Below are 22,312 nucleotides of genomic sequence, written 5' to 3' on the forward strand. Positions count from 1 at the left end.
AACATAGAAGCCATAAAGGTGGTAGTCGCAGACCTGAGAGAAGCTCCCACACCTCTGAATCTCATTAACGCCATAATCAATACACGTCTCCCACAGCGACATAAAGAGAACTGGAAACGACAGTTAGTTGGTTATTCCCGTGTGTCCTGTTCTGGGTGCAGAGACCCAGGGCTGGCCTTATGAAAAGACTGGTATGACGACCACGGGGGAGTGATGGACAATCTCCCTGACTTCTGGGAAAGCTTGCCAGCAGCGGGACTTAAGGACTCTGCTAAGATACAAATATTACTTGGAGGGGAAACCCTTGTCCAGTGGGGTTCGCAGTCTTCTTTGTGTCCTGAATCCCTTGGGCAGCAGTCTGGGGAAGCCTATGGGCTCCTCAAGATCAAATTTTTAAATTCATGAAATAGAGACTTACAAGGAAAACAAGTTATCAAACTGTTTTTTAAAAAACCAACAACCACCAAGTTCGTGAACCCTGGCTTTAGACGAAGCCACTGCTTTAGGAAAAATGAACTAATCTCTAGGTAACATCTGGCTAACTGCAAAGTCCTGAGAGGCTGAACCCCAGCAGAGGCCCAGGAGGCAAAGCAGGGACGGCCTGAACAAGGAGGGAGGAGGAGACATCCAGATTGTGCTTAGGTCTGGCCCCGATCAAGCCGGAGAATTGCTGTGTCATGGTACTGGCCTCAGCGGCAGCCCCACTCAGTGGGAGGCTTCCCACATAACCCTGGGCTTGATTAGCATCTGTCGCTAGAGTTCTCATCTGGGGTACAGTCACATCTCATTTATTAAGTATCATCAGGCAATGAGCTATTTATTAATTTATTTGACTACCCAAACTTAAAACCCCACCCCAACAATAGCCCTCTTCCGTGGAGCCCTTTCTAGAATGAACTGCACCTGTCCCCGGCTTCTTCAATAAGGACTGAACATTTAAGTTCTCTTTTCAATAGAAGGGTTTTTAAATTGGTGGCATGAGAGTCAGTTTAACAGAGGCAATCCAAGATTTCCAAGCCACCAATTTAATAATGCGACAGTAGAGAATGAAGGCAGTTTGGCGAGTGGCCAGGAAAGCTGCTCAGCTGAAGTCTAGCTTCAAGAGAGATGCTGGCTGTGTGACCCCGGGCATGGTGCTCAGCTGCTTAGTGTTCTGGGCCAGCGGCAAACGGGAGCCACCGACCCAATCTATGAGGATCCATCTTGACTTAGAAAACCATCATCAACATTCTCTATGTTCTACTGTGTTTTTATTCTTTTTGTTAAATATTTCCGGATGAAATGTGAACCTGGTCCTGGGCTGCCCTTTGGCACCTCTGCTCCAACGAGTTCTCAAAGGCCCCAGATTGCCAAGATTGGAACCTGGACCAAAACTGGTAGAGAGCATTTCCTTATCAAGAAGTTCCCGGGGCAGCGAGGTGGCACAGTGGATAGAGCATCAGCCCTGGGGGGCAGCTAGGTGGCGCAATGGATAGAGCACTGGCTCTGGAGTCAGGAGGACCCAAGTTCAAATCCAGCCTCAGACACTTGACACTTACTAGCTGTGTGACCCTAGGCAAGTCACTTAACCCTCATTGCCCCGCCAAAAAAAAAGAAAAAAGAAAAAAAAGTTCCCCATACGAATGAAGTTCCAGGGCCAGTCTCTATCCCTGTTCTGTGCTCTTTGGTGAGACATTCAGACATTCCCTATGATAGCATTCCCAGGTGCGTTTTTCTTCCCTAAACATTTTTTACTGATGCCTTTTGGTCTTTCTGTCTCAATCTTTCTCCTCCCCCATTACCCCCTGTGGCAAAGACAGACAAAAAGAGCAAACAAATCTGATCCAAAGACCTTGACGGACAATGTAGGAGACATTCTGTCCTGCACTGACTTTTTCTTCATGAATGTGTGTCCCATGCGGTAGCCTGACAGCGGGGGAAGATCCCTGGCGCTTGTTCTGGTTCTGGTCCGCATTCCTTGAGCAGATGACCACCTCTTGAAGCCTTAGCTTCATTAATTTTTTTTTTTTGCAGGTCTATGGGGGTTAAGTGACTTGCCCAGGGTCACACAGCTAGTGTTAAGTGTCAGAGGCTGGATTTGAACTCAGGTCCTCCTGAATCCAGGGCTGGTGCTTTATCCACTGCGCCACCTAGCTGCCGCAGCCTCATTCTTTTTTTTCTTTTTCTTTTTTTTTTTTTTTACTATTTACTCCCAGCCTCATTCTTAATAAAACAGGAATAAGCGTACTCTCATTTCTTAATCTCACAGAGCTACTGTGAGGATCCAAAGTATGACTGAAAAGAGAACCCTTCTTCTCATTATGAATACCAGTCTTCCCTCACTCCTCTACATGCTTTATACCAATGGTCAAGCAGCCTGATCACATCACTCTTCTACTCAAAACCTTTCAATAGCTCCCCATTGCTTAAAGAATAAAAGTAAAAATTCCCCATTATGTATTTAGGGCCTTCCACCATCTGTCTTAAACCTCTCTTTCTTAGCCTTACCTCCTCTTAGTCTCCTTTCAATATTCTCCATGCCAAGCTCATTCTATCTCTCTGCCTTTAGCTCATTACTGCCTTCTCTGCTGGGATGACTTCCTCTGCCATCTCTTCCTTTTCTTAAATGTGCACAACTGGATGCTCCCTCTTCTTCAAGGCATCTACCAGCACACCACCCCCCCCCCCCTGCTCAGGGCAATGAGAGTTAAGTGACTTGCCCAGGGTCACACAGCTAGTACATGTCAAGTGTCTGAGTCCAGATTTGAATTCAGGTCCTCTTGAATCCAGGGTCGGTACTTTATCCACTGTGCCACCTAACTGCCCCAAACACCCTTATTTTATTTTATTTTATGTTTGTATTGCCTAGTAGAATGCCTTCAGTATAGTCTTTTACTTGTTGACTGGCTGATTGATAAACAGAGGGGAAAAGCAGAGTGGGAAGAGCATTTCAGTGAATCCCAACAGGGGCAGGAAGTAAAGTCATACTTGTCATTTTAACATACTACACAGCACTTGGTCAGAAGCAGGGAACAGATGAAGAGTTTGGGAAATAAGTCACATTGCTAATAATGATAATGACAATAATAATGATAATAGTTTGCATTTATATAGTGCCTACTATGTAAGTACTTTAAAATATTATCTCATATGAGCCTCACAATAATAGATAAGTGCTATTATTATCCCATTTTATAGATAAGAGAACTGAGGCAAACAGAAGTTGACTTGCCCAAGATCACACAGTTAAGAAGTGCTGCATTCAGGCTTACCTGACGCCAGTGCCAAAACACTGTGTACCATGGCGCCCCCTAGTGGCCTTGCACAGAAATATGATAACGTATTGATGGGAGAGTTTAGTACTTTGGACACCAACTAGTAGAGTTTTCCCTCTGCCTGGGCAGAGGATCTAAAAACCTCTTTTCTTTCTGTTCTTTTCCTCATCTCTTTTCTTCTTTTTCTCCTTCTTTTCTTTCTTCTTTTTACTGAACCTGTGACTTTAAGCATGCAGGACACTCCTGGTGGTAAAGAGCTTCCAATCCAGACAAACAAGTCTCCAAGAGCTCCCTGGAGCCCTGAAAGGGACAGCACCTGTCCCGGGGTCAGAAGACCAGGATGTGTCCGAGACGTGGAGCTGAAGGCTTCCTGACTTTGAGGCCACTCTCTATCCTTTATGGCAGGATGCCTCTTGATACTTTCTCAATTTGCTTCAATGATTATTTTATCCTTCAAAAGGTGGAAGAATCAGTGAAGGAACACTTATTTGGGATCTGATATTCACTCACAAGGAGGAGTTGTTTAAAGATAGGGATGTGAATGCACAGGAACCTCTTCAACCAATGAACATTTTAAAAGCCATGTAGAGAAGTCAGGAGCAAGGGGTGTTAACAGCGGATAATTACGAATGTGTGGTGTGGTCCTGTAAGTAGTGTCTGGGGCGCTAGTACTCAGAATGAGCAGAGGCTGGTGAGGGGAGAGAATGGTGACCCACAGGTCTTATTTAGATGAAATGAGGGAAAGAGGGTAACAAAAGCAGGGCTACTGTTGTTGCTTGGGGTAGATGGAAGAACAGCAATTGATGATGGAGCAACTGCTCAGCTCTTGTTTTGCTTGTCTTCTCTGACAACAAGTATGGTCAGGATCAGAAAAGGCAGAACAAAAATAGTGACTAGGGAGCCGAAACCTGACATTACTACGGAGACAATAACAATAATAGCTGCCCTTGATTCACTTTACTTCAATTCCATCCAATCCCATCCAATCATCACTAATTCAACACTTACTATGTTTAAGGCATCCTTCTAGGTGCTAGGCATACACAGAAAAATGCCTTGCCTCAAATAGCTTACAATCTATTGGGGATACAACATACAAATAGATAACACAAGATTATCTGAGGAGGGAGAGAGCACAGGTGATGAGGAGAAACAAGAAGTGGGGAATAAGTGAGGAAGGGATGCGTTTCATGGATAGCCTTTGCCAAGGCGCAGAGGCAGGAGATTGTCTAAATTGGGGGAGGAGCAGGGAGGTCAGCTTTGTTAGAATACAGACTGTATGGAGGGAAGTAGGATCACAGCCAGTATGTAAAGGCAGGCTTGAGCCAGATGGTGCGTGGCTTTAGATCTAGTGTGAGACATCTGTATTTTAACAGAGAAGTGATAGGGAATCGCTGAGGATTCTTCAGCAGTGCAGGGACGTGGGCAGCCTGATGCTGCTTGGAAGAGGGACTGGAGAGAAGGCAGAATGGTAAAAGGAAGCTCAATGAGGAGCCTTTGGAAATTGTCCAGATGGAGGTGAAGAGGACTTGTGATGGGGGGGGAGTAGCTGAGGGACTGGAAAGAAGGGGGATTTATTATTATTTTTTTGTGTGTGAGGCAATTGGGGTTAAGTGACTTGCCCAGGGTCACACAGCTAGTAAGTGTTAAGTGTCTGAGGCTGGATTTGAACTCAGGTCCTCCTGAATCCAGGGCCAGTGCTCTATCTACTGTGCCACCTAACTGCCCCTAAGAAGGGGGATTTATGCTGGAGAGACTGAGGAGGCAGAACTGACAGTACCTGCCAACCATTTAGACAGAAGGCGCTGAGGGAAGAAAGCAAAATATCTAGAAGGAATCCAAGGTTAGGAACCTAGGTGGCACGCTCTCTCTCTCTTTTTACAAATTCCCATCTAGCCAACTTTTATTTATTTTTAATTAAGATTTTATTTTTTCCTCCATTACATGTAAAGACAATGTCTAACATTTGGTTTCTAAAAATTCTGTGTTCTGACTTTCTCCCTCCCTCCCTCCCTCAGCTCCCCTCTCCCTGAGGTGTTAAGCCATTTGATAGAGGTGATCTATGTGCAATCATGCAAAACCTATTTCCATATTAGTCATGTTGTCAAAGAGGACACAGACCAAAATGAAAAAACCCAAACAAACCCAAACCTAGGTGGCACACTCAAAGGAAATCAGGAAGTCTGGAGGAGGAATGTGTTTGGGAAGAAGATAATGAGCTCTACTTTGGACAGAGTGAGTAAAAACAGAGAGGTGAAGGGTCAAGTCACTAGGTCAACATGAACTACATTGCAGGATGCTGAAAAAACAAGCCAAGAGTGGGGTAAATAACAACACTTGAGTTCAACCATCAGTTGGGAGGAAAGAAGATAGGGAGTTCCTGGGGGAAAACTGGGTGTTTTAGTGTCCTGAAAATTCCATAGGGGTCAGCAGTGTAACTTGGCTGCTAAAAAGCTGGGGTGGTTTTAGGGTGCACTGAAAACTACCGTGTTGATAACGAGGGGAAGGTACAGAGCTGGAGGGTGACGGCTCCACTGTACTTTGCCCTCGTTAGACCAAATCTGAAATACTGTGTGTATATTTCTTGTCGTTTCCTCTGCTTTCCTAAATGTATCCCCTATATTGATAATCACTTGCATACAACAGGGGCACAGCTAGGTGGTACAGTGGACAGAGTGCCAAGCCTGGAATTGGGAAGACCTGAGTTCAAATATGACTTCAGATACTACTTATTAGCTTGTGTGACCCTGGGTAAGCCACTTAATCTGACTGCCTCAGTTTCCTCATCTGTAAAATGGGGATGACAATAATAGTAATACGTATCTTCCAGGGCCACTGAGAATCAAATGAGATATTAATCTGCAAAGTGCTAAGCACACAGTAGGTACTATGCTGAACTGCCAAGCATTTAAACCCTACTTCAGAGAGTGCAACTCAGTTGGCCCACCATGTTGTTTAAACGCCAAACATACACTTGCCTAAAAAAAAAACTATTTCATGGAGAACTCAACGCAAACATTCACATCGAGGTTAGTAGCAGCAATACAAGGACACTCTCAAGGTTTCTCTGAAGAACTTTAGAAGTTCTTGTGAGATATGGGAGACAATGGCACAGGATCACCCAGTATGGCATGCCTGCATCAAAGAAGGCACCATGCTCTTCAAGCAAAGCAGACCTACGTTTCAAAAGAAACGTGAGATGTGAAAATTTACAGACATCTGCATTGCAAATGTTCATATAGATTATTTGTGCCCCACCTGTGGCAGAGCCTTCTAAGCTCATGTTGGTCTGATCAGCCACAGGTGGACACACTGTACACTGACCCCAACATAATAATGCCATTTTGGTTCTCTTTGCTTATAAAGGAAAACAGCCACATTGAATAGATACCAACAGATTGGTAGATTTTTGAGTTGATATGAATAACAAACTTTTACAGTGATGCAAACAATAGGTGCTTAATGTTGGCTCAACTGAATTGTGCTTTTAAAAAGTTTTTCTTTTTTCTCCCTTTCCTTTCTTTCCTGTCCAGTGTGCTGAACTATCTGTCCTCTTTCCTCCTCATTTTGATGGGTTGGTGAAACAGTTAAACCAATGTTATCAGTCTAGAGCTATTCAATGTAGGAGCAAAAAGACTGAACAGCTCAGTAGCTCAGAGGTCTTTATTAGATGATCAAAGTAAAACTTGTTAGAATAAAGAGTAAAGTAAACATGCTGAGTATGGACCCAAAAGATTCTCATGTGAGCAGATGTGTTTTAGTGTATGGTGTCTGAGAAATAAATTATGGTTACTCAAGGGACTATCTTCACTTAATTTCCATTTTCTAGATGCTAGAAGTCTGACCACTAAATAAAAAGGACATTACTACTTACAAGTAAGCATTGTCCCTTGTATTAGATTGTGAACTCACTGAGGAAAGGACCATATCATATAATTGAGGGAAGTAAGTATGTATGCATGCATGTGTGTATGTAATATGGTTAGCAAATTCATTTCAAATTTATTATTGTAAATCAAAGATTTATTAAGTATATTTTGTGTGAAGAATACTGAGCTAAGTGATGGGGCCTATAATTTAAAAAATTATGTAATCTTCGTCTGATAGGAGGGGAAATAACTTAGTCATAGGTAAACATCATATAAGCTAGGGTATAATGGGGAGCTCTAGACGAGAACACTAATAAAATATGAGCAGAGAAATTTTAGTGCCGGAGAAGAGACAATGAATGTCTATACACCCTCTGTCCTTTCAGCAGGGGGTAGGGGTTTCGGGGTGTGGATTGTTGCCTGCAATATGCAGCCACTCCGATTTTGTTTAACTGTTACAGGAAGGTTCAATGGTGGCAGTGGTGTATCTGGAAATGACTATGATGTGAAACCAAAAGATATTTAGAACACTATTTTTTTTCCAAATTAAGGAGGGAGAGCACACTTTGGTGGGGGTGGCAGGGGGAGAAGGGTGCTGGGGAAGGCTCCCTGGAAGGGGCAGTGGCTGAGCTGGGCCTTGAAAGTGGAGGATTCTCAGTGACGAGGATGATGAGGGAAGGGGTGCCAGTCCAGTGCTTGTAGAACTCCTCAGGCTTCCATCTGTGGTGTAACTAGCACAGCAACCTTGGCTCAGTGGGCTCCAAAGGGAGATGGGGTTTGCTCCTTGCTATGCTGGCTTCTCTTCCGCCAGTGAAATGCATTTCTGGGGTTAGGCCCCTGTCTATCTCTGAGGCAGAGCTGGAAATGACCCAATTTGGTTGACTTGTAGCATGAGGCTCCAGGAACAAACTAGTGTGTGTTGGAATCTATCCCCTGAACACAGGTATCACTGTTGGGTCCAGAGGCAGAGCAGGCTTCTCCTCTGGCCTTCATCAGGCCTGAGGGAAGGAGACAAAATGCCAAGTAAATGTCATTTGTTCTAAACGCCCTCCTTTCCCAGCCCCTTGTAGCCGCTTTGCCTGTAAAAAGGACTTGGAATGGAGCAGAGAAGCTGAGAGCAGAGATTTCATAATGAAGAGCTTTATAGCAAGGCGGCACTGCACCAGGAATCAAACCATTCATTAAAGTAGCCGAGTTCTGTCCAAACATAGCCCACCCCCAGCCCTGAGGCTCTGCAGTCCAGCTTTATAAAAGACACTGGCCAAATCAAAGCTTTTAAAGACATTCAAGTCCTGCTAACAGCTTCTTTTCAAGAATACAAACAAATGCATCCACACTGTTGCCGTCTCTCCAAAGGCTGGAATAAGTCCTGGCCCCCTTTCTAAGGCAAGTTTCTCAAACAGTAGGTCTGAAGAAAAGTTTTTCTAGCAGCCATGCATTAAGCTCTCAAGGGACCTAAGCGGCTTTAGGAGGTACAAACACCAGGAAGGGTCTTCCAGATGCACCTGGAGACCCAAGAGGGGACTGGGTCTGATTAAAAGATGTAACCAGTGATAAGGATTTAGAGCTGAGAAGCAAAGGATATTTTGAAAGGAAAGGACTGATTGGGATTTGTTGAACTGATTTCAAGGAGTGGGACCCTAAAGCCATTCTTCCCTTTCCACCAAAGTAATTCCTATTCATTCTTCAAGGCTCAGCTGAAAACCCAAGTTCTCTAGTCCTGTGCACTTGGGAAAAATAAAGCAGCAGCTGGAATAATACTGAACACTAAGACAAAATCATAGTTTACATTTCTGCCTGAAATTACAGATAACTGAAGCAAAAGAATTCCAATTATTTGGACTGATAACCACGATTTTTCACTTTATGGTCTATCTGTAGATTTAGTATTTGTCGATGTAAAAAGCAGAACCTACGTGTTTGTATGTTTTAAACTCAAGAACTATTCATGGCTCTAATGATTTTTTCAAGGAACATCAATAACTTATGATTCTGAAAAAGGTAGTGCTGAAGTCTATTAAGTCTCCTAATCAGCTGAATGAGGTTTTAAAAGTTCTTTAAATAAATGAAGCTGTAGCTTTGAATTAGCAACAAACTTACTTAATTTAATAACACGCAAGTGAAAACATGAAGTGACATTTTTTGGTAAGAATCTAACGTCATGGAGGAGTTTCTATGGAAGAAGCACTACCAGCTTCTTCTCCACGAAGCCTGCCCTCCTCCTTTGCCCCCATGAAAGTGACCTCCCTTTCATTTCTTCTATTACTCTGTGTCTAGTTCCCTTTCCTTGCTCTTATCACCGTCATCCCTCGCATCTTACTTATTTGTGTATGATAATACTGTAGATTCCTCAGAGGCAAACCACTTGTGCTATCTTTGATCTTGTTCTCTCTGATGACTAGCATAACATTTTCCACAGACAATATTTGATGAAGCAAAGGAAACAGCCCCTCTGGACAACTCCCAATGGGTGGTTTACTCCTGTGGATCTGTACTCCCAATACTACAGCTTCACAAGTCCCACGGGTAGTGCTGTCCATTAACAATCAGCCAGTAGACAAAATTAGTTCCTAGCAAAGGCATTTACTAAAACATCAGTACAAAAGCAGTAGCTACAACACATCCCCTCTCCTACAAATACACCCAGTGTCCATAAGAGGAGTAGGCTCAAACTTCAGAGTACAGTGAAAGTGAGGAACACATGTAGGAGCATATACCTTTTTTTTTTTTTTTTGGGCCGGGCAATGGGGGTTAAGTGACTTGCCCAGGGTCACACAGCTAGTAAGTGTCAAGTGTCTGAGGCTGGATTTGAACTCAGGTCTTCCCGAATCCAGGGCCGGTGCTTTATCCACTGCACCACCTAGCTGCTTAGGAGCATATACTTATGGCAAAGACAACTCATAAGTACTGCTACGGCCGAGCCTAGATGTCCCTTCTCTCTTCACAGAATCTCCACATAGTCCCCTTTGGGTGCAGTATCCCTGCTAGGGAGGGAGATGTTCAGTTTGGTTCTCGGGGTCTGTGCCCCTTCCAGGCTCTCTTCAATGTTACCAGGGGTTCTGATTTCGAAAGCTGCTTCCTCCTCCAAGTGAATACTGCTTTTCTATCCATGCCTCCCTGGAACATGTGCCCTTCCTTCCTCAATTGGACTACAAGCTCTCTTGAACTGAAATTCTTGAATTGCAGGACGGACCGTCTGCTTTGGGCAATTTGATACTAGATGAATGATGGTAGAGAGGCCAGAAATCCCTTCCTCTCTTCCTTCAAGGCTTCTTTCACAAAAGTGATCCTAACCCTGCCCTTCCTTGAACCCATTTAAAAGTCTGCAAAGACATGTCTAATTTTTGTTCATCCAATGAGATCGTTCCTTTTAATTCCGGCAGAGAAAAGTGTTCACACATAATAAAAGGATTATAGTTAGTTTGCCACTCTGTCAACCCCTTGTGATTACATTTTGGGATTTCTGGTCTGAGAGGTCAAAAATCAACTCTTTTAAAAAAGTAAGAAATAAAGGTAGAAGGGAAAGTAGAAAGGTTTCAGGCAGAACCCATGGATAGGGCTTTGTTGCTAGCATCTTTCACCCAAGGGAATCAAAGGGTTATGTATCTGGCAACGGTATTTAGTTCAATACCCATACTTGGCCCTAAAGTCCCTGATATTGCACTGCTTAAAATGAAAACATTACAGTTCATATTAGTTTTCCCCAACAGAGGTTTGTAGATGGGCATAATTCTTCAAAACTTAAAAAAAAACTATAAACTTAACAAAAGGACCTCTTTTCCTATCTTGGTTCTGGGTTTTTGCTTGCTGCGATACCAAACTGAAGATGAAAAAGGTAAATCAGTGCACATTAGAGAATATATATATTTTTGTGGCCTGAGGTGCTTTTGGGGTTGGAGGACACCACTTGATATATACGTAACCATAGTCAGAAGATGAGTGCCTTAAGGAGGTTTTGTTATTTTTTTTCGTAGGAGTGATGGTTTGTGCTTAGTCATCTCCACTCTTGCCCAGTAACTAACAGCTCATATTTGTGGCAGGGCTGGCTAAGGTTAGAGATGTTCTGTGGCCACTGGTCCCCATTAGCACCATGTTCTAACCCAGTGTGGCTTCCTCACACAAGCAGGTGACTAGTTCTCATTTCCCAATCATGGAAACAGGGAGCAGCTGGCAGTTTAGTACTAGGGAGAAACATGTTTCAATTCCACTGCTCTGCCTGAAATTTCCAGTTGTCTGCTGTGTCCCTCCCCAAATTCCTCTTCCCTTTCCTATAAGCACTGATTCCATAGCAAAGCTTTTGTTCAGAATCATATGCATTTTAACCTCCCTCAGTCAATTGATAAAATGGATACTAAGCCCCACTTCCTGAGTTGTAAACCAGAATTGGGAGGAGAAATAGCAAAACTGGACAAGATGGACAGGAACAAGTTCTATGGATAGACCATGACACGTTCTTCAAGAAGGAGAGGTAGCTTAAAGCCTGGCCACCAGTCAGGGGGTAGAAATCATACAGAAGACAGACCAGGTCAAGACAGAGTAGGGAGTCAAATATAGGTAAGCAGTCAGAACCACACATGTAGATACAATACATGAAAGACAACACAATCTTAACAATGAGGGAATGGCTACTTTAGAGAAAGCTTCTCCTGTTGCAAAAGAATTTAATTGACTTGTTAGGGATGGACAGGTAGGGCTGGGCTGAGGTGAGTAGGATTAGGCTGCTAAAATGAAACAACTCTGCTAAATAGCCAAAAGGAGGTGGCCAATTGCTGCAGTGGATAGAGCACTGGGCCTGGAGTCAGGAAGATCTGAGTTCAAATGTGGCCTCAGACATTTACTAGCTGTGTGACCCTGACTTCTGTTTGCCTTAATCTGTATTTCCTTCGCACAGAAAGCCCTCCCGATCCATGGGGTCATGAAGAATTGGACATGACTGAACACCACCACCAAACTAACCAGATTGGCAGATTCTGAGAGTGATATTCTGTTTCTTGCTTCCCTTATTCTTTCCCCTATTCTACTCCTTTCTATTACTCAGGTATTAGCCAGTTTCTTTTGCTTGTTTTTTATTTATTATTATTTATTTTTGAATCATAAAAGCATTTTAGTATTTTCCAGTTACACGTAAAAATAGTTTTCAACATTTGTTTTCATAAGATTTTTTTGGGGGGTGGGTGGGGCAATGAGGGTTAAGTGACTTGCTCAGGGTCACACAGCTAGTAAGTATCAAGTGTCTGAGGCCGCATTTGAACTCAGGTCCTCCTGAATCCAGGGCTGGTGCTTTATCCACTGTGCCACTGAGCTGCCCCCTTCATAAGATTCTTAGTTTCAAATTTTTCTCCCTTTCTCCCTTCCCTCCTCAAGGTAGAAAGCAATCTGATATAGGTTATATATGTACAATCACATTAAACATATTTCTGCATTAGTCATGTTGTGAAAGAAGAATCAGGACAAAAGGGAAAAACCTCAAAAAAGAAAAAAAACTAACAAAAAATAGAAACAGTATGGTTCAATCTGCATTCAGAATCCACAGGTTTTTTCCCTGGATGTGGAGAACATTTTCCATCATGAGTTCTTTGGAATCATCTTGGATCACTGCACTGCTGAGAAGAGCCATGTCTATCACAGTTGATCATCACATAATGTTGCTGTTACTGTGTACAATGTTCTACTGGTTCTGTTCACTTCACTCAGCATCAGTCCACTTAAATATTTCCAGGTTTTTCTGAAATCTGCCTGCTCATCATTTCTTACAGCACAATAGTATTCCATTAAATTCATATACTACAACTTGTTCAGCCATTCCCCAAGTGATGGGAATTCCCTCAATTTCCAATTCTCTGCCACCACAAAGAGAGCTGCTATAAATATTTTTGTACATGTGGGTCCTTTTCCCTTTTCTATGTTATCTCTGGGATACAGACCTAGTAGTAGTAAGTAGTAGGTAGGTCAAAGGGTATGTACAGTCCCATAGTCCTTTGGGCATAATTCCAAATTGCTCTCCTAGCCAGTTTCTATAAAACTGATCTTCCTAAAATTAAAATCTGACCATGTTTACCCCCATCCAATCAACTGCCTTAAGGATCAAATATAAAACTCTCTGATTTGCCTTTTAAAACCCTTTACAAACTTGTCCCTTCTTACCTTTCCATTTTTTACTTACTCTCCTTCACATACTTGGGGACCTAGGAACACTGGCTTCCATGATGTTCCTTGAACTAGATGTGCTATCTTCAGACTCCTGACATTTTCTTTCTTTCTTTCTTTCTTTCTTTCTTTCTTTCTTTCTTTCTTTCTTTCTTTAAGTGAGGCAATTGGGGTTAAGTGACTTGCCCAGGGTCACACAGCTAGTAAGTGTTAAGTGTCTGAGGTCAGATTTGAACTCAGGTACTCCTGAATCCAGGGCTGGTACTCTATCCACTGCGCCACCTAACTGTCCCAGACTCCTGACATTTTCTTTTTTTTCTTTTCTTTTTTTAAACATTAATCCTATTTCTGCATTAGTCATGTTATAAGAGAAAAAAATCAGCAATGATGGAAAACCTCAAAATAGAAAAAAAACCAACAGCATCAAAAACAAAAGAAATAGTATGGTTCATTTAGCATCTATACTCCACAGTCCTTTTTTTTTTTCCCCTGGATTTGGAGATCCTCTTCCATCACGAGTTCCCTGGAACTCTTCTGTGCCATTGCATTGGTGAGAAGAATATAGTCCGTCACAGTAGATCAACACTCAATGTTGATGTTACTGTGTACAATGTTCTTCTGGTTCTGATCATCTCACTCATCATCAGCCCACGCAAGACCCTCCAGGTTTCTCTGAACTCCTCCTGCTCATCGTTTCTTATAGCACAATAGTATTCCATTGTATTCATATACCACAACTTGTCCAGTCATTCCCCAATTTGATGGGCACCCCCTCAACTTCCAATTCTTTGCCACCACGTAAAGAGCAGCTATAAATATTTTTGTACATGTGGGTCCCTTTCCCCCTTCCATGATCTCTTTGGGAAAAAGACCCAAAAGTGGTATTGCTGGGTCAAAGGGTATGCACAGCTTTATCGCCCTTTGGGCATAATTCCAAATTGCTCTCCAGAATGGTTGGATCAGTTCACAGCTCCACCAACAATGCATTAGTGTTCCAATTTTCCCACAGCTTCCCCAACATTTATTATTTTCCTTTTTTGTCATTTTAGCCAATCTGATAGGTGTCAGGTGGTACCTCAGAGTTGTTTTAATTTGCATCTCTCTAATCATTAGAGATTTAGAGCATTTTTTCATATGGGAATAGATAGCTTTGGTTTCTTTATCAGAAAACTGCCTGTTCATATCCTTTGACCATTTCTCAATTGGGGAATGACTTGGGTTCTTATAAATTTGATTTAGTTCCCTATATATTTTAGAGATGAGGCCTTTATCAGAAGTACTGGCCTCAAAAATTGTTTCCCAGCTTTCTGCCTCCCTTCTAATTTTGGATGCATTGCTTCTGTTTGTACAAAATTTTTTTAATTTAATGTAATCAAAATCATGCACTTTGCATTTTATAATATACTCTATCTCTTGTTTGGTCAAAAACTGTTTTCCTTTCCAAAGATCTGATAGGTAGACTATTCCTTTCTCTCCTAATTTACCTATGGTATCACCTTTTATGTCTATCTATGTGTATCCATTTTGACCTTATTTTAGTATAAGGTGTAAGATGTTGGTCTATGCCTAATTTCTGCCATACTATCTTCCAGTTTTCCCAGCAGTTTTTGTCAAATACTGAGTTCCTATCCCAGAAGCTGGAGTCTTTGGGTTTATCAAACACTACATTACCAGTGTCATTTACTACTGCATTTCCTGAGCCTAGCCTATTCCATTGATCTACCACTCTATTTTTTAGCCAGTACCAGATAGTTTTGATGACTGCCGCTTTATAGTAGAGCTCCAGGTTTGGTACCGCTAACCCACCTTCCTGTGAATTTTTTTTCATTATTTCCCTGGATATTCTTGATTTTTTGTTTTTCCAGATGAATTTTGTTATTATTCTTTCTAGCTCTATAAAATAATTTTTAGGTACTCTGATTGGTATGGCACTGAATAAGTAAATTAATTTAGGCAGTATTGTCATTTTTACTACATTAGCTCTGCCTATCCATGAGAAATTGATATCTTTCCAATTATTTAGATCTGATTTGATTTGTATGAAGAGTGTTTGGTAGTTGTGTTCATAGAGTTCCTGGGTTTGTCTTGGCAAGTAAACTCCCAAGTATTTTATATTATCTACTGTTACTTTAAATGGAATTTCTCTTTCTATCTCTTGCTGCTGGACTTTGTTGGTCATGTATAGAAATGCTGATGACTTATGTGGATTTATTTTATATCCTGCTACTTTGCTAAAGTTGTTAATTGTTTCAAGTAATTTTTGAGTTGAGACTCCTGACATTTTCATTGGCTGTTCTCCTAACCCTCAAACTCTCTCCCTCCTTGTTTCTGTTTTCTGTCCTCCTTGACTTCCTTTTAAATCTCAGCTAAAGTCTCCCTATAAGGAGCCTTTCTCAATCTTCCGTAATCTTAATCCTTTCCCTTTGAAAGTATCTCTGATTTATGCTGTATTTTTGTTTGAATATAGTCTATGTGCTGTTTCCCCCAACAGAGTGAGTTCCTCAACTGCAAGGACTATTTTTTGCCTTTCTTTGTATCCCTAGCACTTAGTGCAGTGCCTGACACATAGTAGGTACTTAATAAATGCTTGTTGATTTATTCTTTTTGTTCAAAACATCTCCCAAAATACTCAAGTTCTCATTACAGATTCTGCCTGCTCCATCATCTTTGGAAAATCTTATCATTACATGCCTTCCAAGTGATGCTGAAATGATCCACACTTTAGTTCTGAGAGGCTAACACATACCCTCTTGGCATTATCATGAGTCAAAGGTCTCCTTCCTGGGAAATAGGTCAAAATTGGAAGAGATGGATAGGAATAAGTCGTATGTGACTCAGGTCCAGGAGTCAGAGAGAGAAAGCTTAAAGTCTGGCCACTAGGTCCTGGGGTGGTCCCAACAAAGAACTGCTCTCATCTCCACTCTAGTCACAGAAAGGGTACCCATAACTGAAAGTGGTAAGCTTAGAATAGGATGGGCAAGTACTACATAATTCTTACTATGAAGGAACACCTGGCCCAAATCACAGGATTTAGAGATGGAAGAATCCTCAAAGATAACCTCATTATCTTTGGAAAAGGAAACTGGGCCCTTGAGGGGGCAGTGACTTACCAAAAGTCACACAAGTAATAAATAGCACAGCCAAAATTTAAAGCCAGGGTCTTGCTCAAACCAGTGCTCTTTCCATCATGCTGCTTCCCTCCCATTTCTAAATCCATTTCTAAATTTCCCCTGCAGCAGCTCAGAATTAAGATGAATTCCTTAGACCCAACAGTCTATAAGCACATCCCAGGTGCAGCTCTGTAAGCCCTAGGATGAACCTGGGATTTGGAGGGACACAGAGATATCCCATGGTTGACTTAGAGCAGTTGGTACAAAGTCAGATGGTACCCAATCTGGTTTCATGGATCCCTGTTCTACACCAGACTAGCCTGAGGCTGAGAATTGCTAGAATAAAGCCATCGCCTAATCCTTAGGCACTCATCACAGCAGGCCTTAACTAGTCCTGGATTGCACTTTGGGAAAAACTTGGATTAGAGTATTTGATATTCTTGAAATAGGAGTAGTTAGTGTTCCTGATGATAGGCATACTGTGAAGTGAACCGTAGCAGGTTGCAGACTGAAAGATCGAGATTAAGATCAACATCCCAGGTATTTGGTTTAGCTTTGTTCTTTTCCAGGACAAAGGGCAAATCAACCTGTGACTAGCTGGCCCTTTCATCTCTGCAGTTTGCTGGCAAGCTCTTGAAACTGCAGATAGAACAGCAGCTGCCTTGCTAGAATAACTCACCTGAGATAGGCAACAGCTGCCTTCTCTTGGGTCAGGAGACAGGACAGTTTGCTTTCCATCCAGACCCATCTTGGAAGGCCCAAGTGGGCAAAAACAATAGACCCCCTCTCAAAGAGAAAAGGAAGTTTCCAACTCAGCAGCCAACTTCTCTTTTAAGAGTTCAAAGATGAAATACCAGTATGAAATACCAGACAATCACTAGGGAGTCAGACAAGAACATTGCCTGTATCTGCCACTGATCCACCACTCGAGTTAGTAATGGGTGAGCCAACAGAGTGACTGAATTTCAATCACTTTTGTCCCAAACCAGGACTATAATCTCTTTCTAGTAAGTTTCCTCTAATGTAAGAGATTTGGGAAAGTGGTGACTAAGGGTAGAGGAGGCACAGTAATTTGGGTGGTCTTCCTGAAAGTACTATCTTGGTTATTAATGGTACAAGCTGAAAACAGCTTCTTATGTTACTTGGGCCTGGAGAAGCCTCTACTGAAAGATGTAAAAACTCAAAACTTAGAAGAGAAAAACAGCTAAGGATGTGCATTTTTAAAAAGTCTCCTCCTTTCATCTCTACCTGCCAAAACTTGGACTAAGGCTGGGCTAGAAAACAGGATGAGGTGATAAGAAGAAGAAAAGCTTCTCTTGGTTTGAGTGGCGGGGCTCTGTTTTATGCTCAAAAAAGGGAAGAGGACGTGAGGTAAAATCTTAGCTCTGACACAACTTGTGTAACCCTGTGTAAATTACCTAACTTGTGTGCCTCAGTTTCCTCTATAAAATGAGGATTAAATCTTAGATGCTGTAGAAATGTGAGTTCTTAATAGAGGCAAGGACAACTGTCTGGGATATTGTGGACAGGAGAAATGAGGCAGAGGATCAGTACTTGGGAGTTCCAGGATTAAAAAAAGGCTCTTATTCCCATAGCATCTTACAGTTTATAAAGTTCTTTCCTTCCTAATGATAACCGTTGGTTCTAGGTAAGGAGTATTATGATCCCCCATTTTACAGATGAGGAAACAGACTTAGGGGTGAAGTCACTTTCCCCTAGCCACTGAGCTTAGAGTGTGGTGCTTCTTCCCCACTGTCTTTTGAGAGTGAGAGACTGGAAAGAACACTGAAGTCAAAAGGGAAGGACGGTGTCCCCATCATGAGAGAGAAAGTAAGGGGAAAAGGGCATGAGGGAGGAAGTTCAGAGGTGATGAAAAATGGCACACATGACAGTAAAGTGGGAAGGCCATGGGGGAAAGAAAGTGATAGCCGTAGCACCTGCAGAGCCAAGAACAAGAAGCAGAACAGACAGGAAATAAAATGTCTCCAACCAGAGAAAGGAATCAACTATCTGTTTGGTAATGGCTATCACAGCAATGAGAAAAGACGCTTTCTTTGCTCTGTCTTGACCAAAAAGGAAGGAGGCTTACCTGATACCCCTGGGATTTCTGATTCTCTTTTGTACCAAAGACACTAAATCTGGCTTTTAAAATTATGACTATTTTTTAAAAGGAAAGGTCTTCTTAAGCAAAACAGAGGAAGCATCTTTCTTGCTGCTATCCCCTGAGGTACCTACCTAGCTGGAGAGAGTTCATTGCATTTCGACACTGAGAGAGTTACCAAATCCTCTGTGTGTGTGTGTGTGTGTGTGTGTGTGTGTGTGTGTGTGTGTGTGTGTATACTCCCCTTCCTTTATTTAATAAATGAAATCTCATCAACTTATCCTTCTTCTATTATCACTGCTGACATCAATCTGATAATATTGGCTTGGTGTGGAATCGTGCTATTATATGTCCTCCTGATATTTAATTTAAGAGAAACATCGGCAGTGGGGTGAATATGGGAAGCAAGCTTTTTATTACTGGCAGCAGTAAGAAAGCTGCAAGTGAATTAGACATTCATCTTAGTCAGGGCCAATCTAGTGGTTCAGGAGAGGTTTTCTCTTTAACCCACTGCTGGCGGTTGAGCAGCTGAAGGTAACAGCTGGTTACTAAGGGACTGTGTTGCCTTGGTCTTCTCTAACTTGCTCCTATTGATGATGTGCCATTCAGGCACGGGTAAGTGGAAGCAAAAGATTCTACCATCGATCAACATGCCAGGCTGGATCACTATCAGCTCATCAATAACGGCCTCCAGCTGCCCCAATTCCCTTTCAGCTGAAAAGTCAGCTATTCAGAGAGAAAAGGACCTGTGGAGATGGCATTTCTACTGAGGGCTCAGGAAGAGCTCTTAGTCCCATGAGGAAATGAGACACAAATTGGCCCCTGGCTACAGCTTATTCAACAATACAGGGGCTGTTTCATGACAGGATTCTCCTCTGGGACTACAATGTGAGATATGTGTGTGTGTGTGTGTGTATACACACACACACACACACATATAGAGACAGAGAGAGACACAGAGAGAATGGCAGAGACTGAGAAAGAGAGACAGAGAGAATGACATAGGGACAGAGAGACGAGAGAGATTAAGATTGATTTGGGGCTGGGAGTAGAGAGGACAAAGAAAGGAATGAGATGAGAAGATAAATCCAGCTTTTGTTTCCCCCTTATTCCTTCTCCTTGAAAAGAGGGAGCCAGAACTTTTCATCATTAGCCTGAAATTCCCTTCTCTCTGGTCATAGAAGGCTCAGCCAGAGTCTGAGAGCTATGTTTGGCCCCTGATGTCAGCAAGTCGCTTCACCTCTCTGGGATTCAGTTTCCCTCCCCTATAAAACGGGGACAATAAAACTGGAGGTACCTATCTCGACGATAACTGGAGTTATGAGAAAAGCCATTTGTAAACTATGAGGTGCCCTCACTTCCTCTTGTCACAGTTACAGACTGCATGAGCTTTGTTGGCTAAGACGTCCCACTGCTATGTCATCTTGAATTTCATGTACACTAAGCTGCCCCCTCCCCCCATAACTGTTATCTAGCCATATCTTCTGCTTGTAAAAACTGATGTCTAAAATCCAAGGCTAAGACTATATTTATACTTATTACGCTTCATTTTATATTGCTTGGCTCACCTTTCTGGCCTGCTGAGATTTCTGGATCCTGATTTTGTCATCTAACAAGTCAGTGATCATTCTTGGTTTTGTCCCATGAGTATTTGACAAGCTCGCCATTTCTGCCTCTCTCAAGGTCACTATAAAAACAGATCCTTGGGGCACTTTACTAGAGACCTTCCCAAGCTGTCCTGGAAACATTACTGACTCCTTGGGTGCTGTCATCTGATTAGCTTTGCCTTTGCCTCTGCCTCTGGATATGATCACCTAGCTCCTCCCTCTCTCCCTCCCTCCCCCCTCTCTTCTTTTTCACAAAAAATATAAGATATTATCGAATACTTGGCTGAAAATCTGGGTAAACCGTATCTACAGCATTCCCCTGATCTACTTGTCTAGTAACCTTTTAATAAAAAGGAATTAGGTTAAGACGGCACGGGTAAATGATGTTCAACAGTTTTAATGTCTGAGAGTGCTCTGTTCTGTTGCCGGGCAGTCCTAAAGATGACAGCGCAGAGCCATTCTCAAGAGAACATGGACTTTAAGTTGCTCTCTTTAAGTAGCTAGGCTATTTAAAGGGCAACATTTGCTCTCCTGGCTCCTATGGACCAATGACAATGCAGACTCTTGGCTGGAGCTGGAAGAAACACTTTTCTTGTGGTGAATGTATCTGGTCTACATGTGTCCAGCCAAGTCTGGAGGCTCCACCAAGCAGCTGCTCTAGAGGATGAAAACCATTCCAGTCTTGCCCTCTCAAAAGCACAGCTGCCAAGACCAGCAACGACATCACTGTGGGGAGGACTGTTATCAAACATGATTCCAAATTGTTAGGTGGATTTGGTCTGAAGTCAGGAATTGTATCCGATGGGTCAAAACTGGAAAATGTGGTCCTCATTATATGTGACAACAGCATTTCTGAGATGTCTAATAGCCAGGGTCTCCTTCATTTGAGAATGAAAAATTCTGATAAATTTCAGTCTTGTGCCATCTCCATGCTTATTTATGTGTAAGAACTTTAGTTCTAACTCTGTAAACAGAGGCACAGAGTAAGACTCAGGCTCATGCTTCTGGGATAGGATCTTCACAGGAGAAGAGTCTCATAAGAGAGACACAGAAAGAGACCAAAGGAGAGTCACTAAATGATGAGTAATGAAAGGCAAAGCCGAGAATAGTGATCATTGGATTAAGCTGGTTTCACTTTATTCAAAACAGTGTGTAATGCACAATACTTCTTTCTCTCGAATATGCCAGGTGCCCTACAGTTCTTAATGCAACCTGTCAGGTACTTTAGGTCTTAAAGCAATGAAGTTATACAATGCAGTGTCCAGCTGATTGATTGAATGAGGCGGCCTGCCAAGTGGAGAGGAAAAGGGAGAAGGGAGAAATGAAAGAATAAGGTGGGCATGAAGAGCACAATGGGAAACGAGGGAGAGCCCTTAAATGTTGTGCCCACAGAGCATTACATATACAGGAGGAATCTATTGGCCACCAGAACCCTGCAGATGCCTTTCCACCCCAAAGACAGGTTGAGGGTAGCAGAACGGGGTGGGGCAACTTTCTTCAATTCTCTTCTTTTGTGCTCTGCTTAGCCCAGAAGTTCTTAACCTTTGTGTCATGGATGCTTCTGGCAGTCTGGGGAAGCCTGCTGACTCCTACTTTGGAAAAACGTTTTTAAATGCACAAGATAAAGGGAGCAGCTAGGTGGCGCAGTGGATAAAGCACCAGCCCTGGATTCAGGAGGACCCGAGTTCAAATCCGACCTCAGACACTTGACACTTACTGGCTGTGTGACCCTGGGCAAGTCACTTAACTCTCATTGCCCCGCAATAAACAACGAAATAAATAAATTCACAAAATAAAACACATAGGATCACAAGGGAAACCAATTATATTGAAATACAGTTATCAAAATATTGAGGAAAGAAGTTCTCAGACCCCAGGCTAAGAACTACTTGTAGGAAGCAAAGAGCGACCTATAGGTGAGATTTTAGTGTGAGCAACCTGGACAGTATCAGGTCACATCAGCAACTCATTGTGATACACTGGGACAACTTCAGAGGAAGATAAGTAAAAAAGACAATTCCCATTAATAGTAGGAGAAAGGGCATTTTGTGAGATTCTGCTTAACCCCACACCAGGCAGAAGTTATGTTGAAGTTCTCCTGTTCTGCATTTGGCACACTTCAGTGCCAATGGACTCCTGAAGCAGGTGGCTGACAGGTTAATACTGGACAGCCTAAAGTTCACAGTAATAATCTTTGGGGTTCTTGGGGGAAGGTACTCCTAAC

At 42.4% G+C, this 22,312-nt stretch overlaps 1 protein-coding gene across 2 annotated transcripts in view; it reads right to left on the bottom strand.

Annotated features, from left to right (window-relative positions):
- Positions 1–22,312, bottom strand: part of CHCHD6 (coiled-coil-helix-coiled-coil-helix domain containing 6) — a 296,649-nt gene that overhangs the window by 7,412 nt on the left and 266,925 nt on the right. The window lies entirely within an intron of this gene.

This window comes from Dromiciops gliroides, chromosome 1, assembly GCF_019393635.1.
Source record: "Dromiciops gliroides isolate mDroGli1 chromosome 1, mDroGli1.pri, whole genome shotgun sequence".
Lineage (NCBI taxonomy): Eukaryota > Metazoa > Chordata > Mammalia > Microbiotheria > Microbiotheriidae > Dromiciops > Dromiciops gliroides.